At 40.1% G+C, this 7,515-nt stretch overlaps 1 non-coding gene across 1 annotated transcript; it reads right to left on the bottom strand.

The window, feature by feature from the left end:
• Positions 1–1,218: 1,218 nt before the first annotated feature.
• LOC112066412 (U6 spliceosomal RNA) lies at positions 1,219–1,321 on the bottom strand. The gene has a single exon (XR_002892636.1). It is a non-coding gene; the product is annotated as a U6 spliceosomal RNA (small nuclear RNA).
• Positions 1,322–7,515: the final 6,194 nt, after the last annotated feature.

The following is a 7,515-nucleotide window of genomic DNA, read 5'->3' as shown; positions in this document are numbered from 1 at the left end:
GGCCATATTTGCTACAGTACTTTCTTTATAGCTCCAGTATCACTTGAATAGTCAAAGGCCTGTGATACAGCAATGGAGGAACACTTTGACAGCATTCTGTTCTTCAGGGGATATTGTTCTATTGTTCTCTGGAATCCTCACATACTGAATACCCAGGGGCATTTTTTTCCAAATGGGCTATCAGATGGGGAACAATGGAGAAAAATAAAAATTGAAGCCTATTGAAAGACTATTTTGTGTGACTCACCTTCCACCCTTTACTTTCCCAAGTGTGGATCCTCTCTGTCTTAAAAAAAAAAAAAAAAAAAAAAAAAAAAAAAAATCAATCCCAGCCTAGATTATGCAGTTATTTGCCAACTGCTGTCATCTAATGGTGATATGTAGTAATGCAGGATGAAGTAAAGACCTGGGGTGATTTTCTGTTCCCTGGAATACAGGTAGACTTAGACTTACTGATTATATGATGTTATTTAAAGGGTGATAGGAAAGCTGCAAACTCCCTAAACACCATTTGTACCTACTGATTGGTGCCAGGTAGATCAACACTGGGCTTTGATTTTCTAGCTCTGCATTTCGAGCCCATTATCTTTGGGAAGAATAATCCTGTGTCAATGGGATGCCAACATATCCCCTAGGGGCTCCTATCAGCTGAAGACAGTAAGTTTCCTTCATGGCAGGTGCTACAGTGGGATCAATACCCACCAATTCCTGAGGAAACAACCTCAACAGTCCCTCATGTCACCAATATATTTTTCTTCTCTCTACTTTGGACAAATAATGTCACCTGCTATATCAGTAAACAAAGGATGTCATGACCATGAAGACATCAGCCCCTGAAGCTGCCCTGACTGCACTACATGGGCACCTACTATGTGCTAAGGACTTTGTGTATACCATCTCTAATCCTCAAAACAATTTTTATTCCACTGTAGTATGAAGACTCCAAAAACTCCGATTAAATGCATTGACTACAAACACAGTGTGTTACTTGCATAGCTGTTATTTAACTTGCTTATGTTTATTTTACTAAAGGAGCCTGTCAGTTTCCTGCATTGAATGTCATTAATTGGGGGAAGGGGATCCAATTTCTCCCTCCCACCCAACTTACCCAATTTTTTTCTTTTATTGAAGTCTAGTTCATTTACAATGTTGTGTTAGCTTAAGGTGTACAGCAAAGTGATTCAGTTATACATATATATATATTATTTTTCAGATTCGAAAAATATGGAACACTTCATGAACGTGCATGTCATCTTTGCTCAGGGGCCATGCTAATCCTCTCTGTATTGTTCCAATTTCAGTATATGTGCTGCCAAAGCGAGCCTCCAACATATATTCTTTCAATTAAACCTATTCCTTCTAAAAGAAACTCAAATACTATTTCCTCTCAGCTTAATGCTGATGTCTGGGTAGATCAGATATTTTCTTCAGATGATACTCTGTGTCTTTTGTGGGGATGTTGCCCACGTTCCATGGGGAAAAAACGTGAAAGCTTGGCTCCTTTTTGAGTCCAGAGTGGGATAAGTACTTTAGTTTAGACTAGTATAAGACATAAATTCATATATTACATATATTATCTTGCCATAACCAAAGATTTCCAGTTTTCTCCTGGCTGAAATTCTTTAAAGTCAAATCCTTTTAAAGTGAAATCCTTTGGTTCCCCTTTGAGATGTGACTTCTACTGCAAATGTCCTCGAGAAAGGGAATACATTGTCATAGCTGTAGAGTCAATTTTGTTTAAATCTAAAAACTGACAGCTCTTTATTTGACAAAAGGTTTGATTTTGGGTCGATCAATGGGACAAAATGCTAGACATGGGGATGAACTAGATTTCCCATTATTTGGTCATATTCATCATGGCCATTTTTGTTCCCTGGAAGCTATTCGTTTCCTTTTTTTTTTTTTTTTTGTGGTATGCGGGCCTCCCTCTGCTGCGGCCTCTCCCGTTGCGGAGCACAGGCTCCGGACGCGCAGGCTCAGCGGCCACGGCTCACGGGCCCAGCCGCTCCGCGGCATGTGGGATCCTCCCGGACCGGGGCGCGAACCCGGTTCCCCTGCATCGGCAGGCGGACGCGCAACCACTGCGCCACCAGGGAAGCCCCCTCTTTTTTTTTTTTTTCGCGTTTCCTTATTATGCAAAATTCTGCAACCCTTTCCTCCAAACCTTAAAATCAAGCATGTTGTCTGACATTGGTTTTTGTTCCCCTCTCAAATGCCAGGGACGGTCTGAGATATAGTGTTTGAACGTCAAAGTGTTGGTTTTAGACATTATGATGGTGTGTAACACGAAGGTCAAATACATTCAATCTCATGTCAACTCTGTTTAGCTACTAGTGGTTGCCCCGGTTGCAGGGTTGAGGAGGATTCTGAAGCTGTGTCTGGGCTCAGCAGGAAAGAGCGATAAGTGATACCTGTCACAGAGGCTGCAACCATGGAGGTGTGGCACAATTTCAACCCTGTTTCTGAGGACTGGAGGACAAAGTATTCCAAACCAGAAATGATCAGGAAAATCAGGGCCATAAGTCTTTTCTTGGAAATCAATTGTTCTGTGGTTGGTGAATAGAATTGAGGAGATACCGAGAGATAGGGAAGCAAATGATTATTACGTGAAGGCTGGTGGGCTGATGACAAGACTTAGGAACTCATTGCTTTCCCCACAGAGAGCTCTAGACTTTGTAGGTCTGGTAATGGTGGAAGTGGTAGCATTAGAGATGGTGGTGATATGGAAGGTGAGTAGAGAAGGAGCTCTGATCATCTCCGTTCTTCAATTTCAGAAATTTCTCTGATACTGACTGAAGGACACCAAGGAAGGCCAACCATGGAACTAAAGTATCAGACACATTGAAGGTTTTCTGTTTTTTGTTTGTTTTTTGCCTCAGAAGTCCATACTATGAGAACTGATTGATATTTTGATTACTGATTAGTTTTGAGTATTGATATTTTTGGCTCCAAATCATATTTTGTACAGAAAATTCTAAAGCTATCAAAACATCTTTTGCCCTATGTCATGTCTCTAAAAGTGTGAGCTAAGATTAAACTTTTGTTATAAGGGAGGAAGCTATTTATTTATTTATTTATTTATTTTAAGTAGGTGTTTCTAAGTTATGTAAGCGCAAAAACAGTAATAAAATTTTATTTGGTGTCACATGACATTTTTTTACACGCTTAACCTTCAACCACTTGAATTACTTAAAGAAATTTCTTTGGCAAATAATAAGACCATAATGTTCCAATTATTGTTAGTGCTTTACAAATAAACCATATAAATGCCTGACATTTCCAGCTTTGAAAAATGCCTGAGGATGGCTGACTATATGGTCTGTAAGCTCACCTACGGGTTGAAAATCCAACCTGTCTCTTTAAGGCTTGTAATTTGTTTATTCTTTTTCAGCGTGTGACATAAATTTTATGATTAGCAAAATGAGGCAGATGTGTTGGATGCTAAAATGACTTGTCTCCTCAATGAAAGAAAAAAAATCCAGCAAGTCTTTGGGAAGAATAATAAACACTAAAGAGTAAAAATTGTACTCTTGTTCCAGATTTGCTGATAGCGTATAGGTAAAGACTTGGTCTGTCCATGACAGCAACATATCTGAACAAGGCATGAAAATTCCATTCTGGTAATTCATCTTATGATGTACATACCTGATTTCAACAGGCTAGATTGGAAATCAAAAAGTATAATTGAGCAACTAATCATTTTTGTGAGAAGATTAAAGAGTATCACCTAAGTCAGTGTTTTTTGAGATATTTAGATTGAGGCGCACTGTAAGAAAGGCATTTTATATCACAATACAGAGAGCGCTGAGGACTTAAATAGACACGTGTGCGCATGCGCGCGCGTGCACACGCACGCCTGAAACAAAGATTTACTTGAAAATACTTATCCTTACTATGTGTACCTATATGGTGTTTTACATTTTATCTATTTCATTTTTTTAAAAGAAGCTGATTACCATTGACCAAATTGGTTTCACAACTCCCTAATGGGTTGCTATTTCCCCTCATGTGAAAAACAACTGGGTAGGTGATTTGAAATCTTATTTTTCACTGATCAGTTGTTTTGGCATCATATTGGTGCGGTTTGGGTGTAATGATCAAATGTGAGTCACAGAGATTAAATCAAGTAATTCTGAATGAGAGGTACATGGAGGGGAAGAAATGAGAAGTCTGGGTTCGGATTCTGGCTTCCAACACTTGCCTTCTGTGCACAGCTAATCGAGGGCTAGTTTCCTGTTGTGACTAAGAACACAGATTCTGCAGTCAGACTGCCTGGGTCTGAATTCTGGCTCACACAGACTGCATGAACGAACATGGGCGAGCTACTTAACTTCTTTGGGCCTCAGTTTCCTCATCTGTAAAATGGAAATAACATTACTCCTTTTTGACATATTGTGACGATTTAACATAAGGTGAATAGAGTAAGCACTGAATTGATAGTAGCTATTATTATTGAACAATCCCAGAAAAACGTAAGAATCAAGGTGTTTTCAAATCTGTGTCTATAATGTCACATCGATCAAAACTGACATAGGTGGGGCTTCCCTGGTGGCGCAGTGGTTGCGCGTCCGCCTGCCGATGCAGGGGAACCGGGTTCGCGCCCCGGTCCGGGAGGATCCCACATGCCGCGGAGCGGCTGGGCCCGTGAGCCATGGCCGCTGAGCCTGCGCGTCCGGAGCCTGTGCTCCGCAACGGGAGAGGCCACAACAGAGGGAGGCCCGCATACCACAAAAAAAACCCCCTAAAAAAACAAAAAACTGACATAGGTAATAACTAATGTTTATTTATTTTTTTTAATTGAAAGATAGTTGATTTACAATGTGTCAACTTCAGGTATACAGCAAAGTGATTCATATATATATATACATATATATAAAAAAATATATATATACTTTTTCAGATTCTTTTCCCTCATAGGTTATTACAAAATATTGAGTAGAGTTCCCTGTGTTACACAGTAGGTCCTTGTTGGTTATCTATTTTATATATAGTAGTGTGTACATGCTAATCCCAAACTCCTAATTTATCCCTCCCCCACTTTTGTATACGAGCCACGTGCCTGGCACTGTGCAAAGCACTTTATATGCATATAACCTTTGCAACATTTAATCCCCAATTGGGATTTTCCCGCTATTTAATTTCACTTGGTTCGTTGCAAATGTACCAAGAAAGTGAAGTTACTGTTTGCAGTTACTGTACAGTTGAGAGAAGGCGTCAGAAGCCATCAGCTGCACTATCCATTTACGCCACAAGATGGCGCTCCTATCCTACAGACATTAGCTTGTATTTCCCGCTCCCCACCCCCCCAGCTTGTTTCGCTGACCCTGCCTGGTTTTCTTTCTTTGTGATTTGTTTGTGTTTGTCTCTGCCTCTGCCTTTTCCTTGAAATTTTTGTTTTCCGTTTCTATTTCCCTTCTATCCTCTTTCTTCCCCTTCTATTTAGACCTTTATTTATTACCTGGGCAGTTTATTATATAGATCTCTTTATTGTTTAACATAAAAGGTGACTTTTATGTTTCTTGATCTTATCTTTAAAACCCACTGGATGCACCATAATATAGATTATATATTTATTCCTCTAAGGAAAACCAATACCTAATTAAGTTGCTTCTGAAGTCACTCATGTGACCGTTGACTGTTTTTTTTTTTTTCTTTGTTAGGTCAATTTTGTAAGTTTTTAAAGGAGTGTTAAGGCTTAAAAGTTATGAGGTCATTTGTCCCAAGTTCATACAGCTTCCAGGAAGAACCCGCTGACCTGAAGTCTACCCCACACTCCGTCTGCCTCACAGATGTCCTGCTCTTTGATTCCTTTAATCAATCCTAATATTCAAGGGAGAAGTTTAAAAAGTAGATTAATGAAAAAGACAGAAGGAGATGATTACTGACAACTGAGACAAAACCAAAACATGTAGGTCAGCTGCTGTGATATGCTCCACTTTGGTCCTGTAATGTCCATCCACTGTTTGTTTTTTGTTTGTTTCTCTTTTCCAGCATCCCTTCCTTTGGGGAAATGTTCTTTACCACTTTTACATAATTATGGTAGGACCATCAGGACCCTCAATCCTGGGGCTTGGTCTCTTCAATTTGAGAATGTGTAAGTGACTCAGACTGACTAATCAGACAGACTTTTCGGTGTGGGCTCTATGCCTCTTAAAATACTTTGTGTGTCGGTGGGGGGCATTAATATTAGTGTGATTGGGGTTTGTAAACACTTAGTTCCACAAGTAACTGTTTTCTTGATTGAATTAATTGAATACAAAGAGGAAATAACATTCTTTTCTGCTTGCTGCTGCCTTCTTTGATGTGTCAGCTCTCTCTTCCCTGTCCCTTGATAACAACTTGGAAAAGATCCCATAGCTGTCAAGTCACTTTAACAGAAAGAAACAGTCTTATATCAGGTATTGACAAATGTAGTCTTGTCCCAGTCAAGACTTCAATCTTATATCCTAATCAGAGTTGTTTGCCTTTTCCCTCCATCAAGCTCAGACTTGCTCTGTGGTCCACGGTCATATGACTGGTAGATGCACCCCGCCCTCGACTCTGCTGCCTCTCAGGTTCTCTTCTTTCTTCTCCAGTTGTTGGGTCCAGGAGGAGCAGATGGGGGAAGAGCAGGAGGGTGTCACACGCTTGCTGCTATTTTAACCTGACCTTCCTAAGATGGCTTTATCAGAGACACCCTGTGGGTTTTCAGATCCTTGACGTGAGCAATGCATGATCCGATTGTCTCTGAAGTGGGTTCATCCATGTTGTTCTTCATTCTCTGGGGTCCAGTCCCTGTCTCTGGACTTTTCAGCAGATTAATAATTGCTTCCTCCATCTTGCCTTTGTTCTCTCGGTTTCAAAATGTTTCAGGACTTCCCAGGGTGGTCAGTGATTTTCGATAGCTATTTTTTTTTCTTTTATTTGTTTCTTTATACAGCAGGTTCTTATTAGTCATCAATTTTATACACATCAGTGTACACATGTCAATCCCAATCCCCCAATTCATCACACCACCATCCAGTCCCCCGCGGCTTTCCCCCCTTGGTGTCCATACGTTTGTTTTCTACATCTATGTCTCAAATTCTGCCCTGCAAACCGGTTCATCTGTACCATTTTTCTAGGTTCCACATACATGTGTTAATATACGATATTTGTTTTTCTCTTTCTGACTTACTTCACTCTGTATGAGTCTCTAGATCCATCCACTTCTCAACAAATGACCCAATTTCATTCCTTTTTATGGCTGAGTAATATTCCCTTGTATATATGTACCACAACTTCTTTATCCATTCATCTGTCGATGGGCATGTGGGTTGCTTCCATGACCTGGCTATTGTAAATAGTGCTGCAATGAACATTGGGGTGCATGTGTCTTTTTGAATTATGGTTTTCTCTGGATATATGCCCAGTAGTGGGATTGCTGGGTCATATGGTAATTCTATTTTTAGTTTTGTAAGGAATCTCCATACTGTTCTCCATAGTGGCTGTATCAATCTACATTCCCACCAACAGTGCAAGAGGGTTCCCTTTTCT

Source organism: Physeter macrocephalus, chromosome 15, assembly GCF_002837175.3.
Source record: "Physeter macrocephalus isolate SW-GA chromosome 15, ASM283717v5, whole genome shotgun sequence".
NCBI classification, from domain to species: Eukaryota; Metazoa; Chordata; class Mammalia; order Artiodactyla; family Physeteridae; genus Physeter; species Physeter macrocephalus.
The sequence above is the reverse complement of the archived record's forward strand: the minus strand, read 5'-3'. Positions and strand labels throughout refer to the sequence as shown.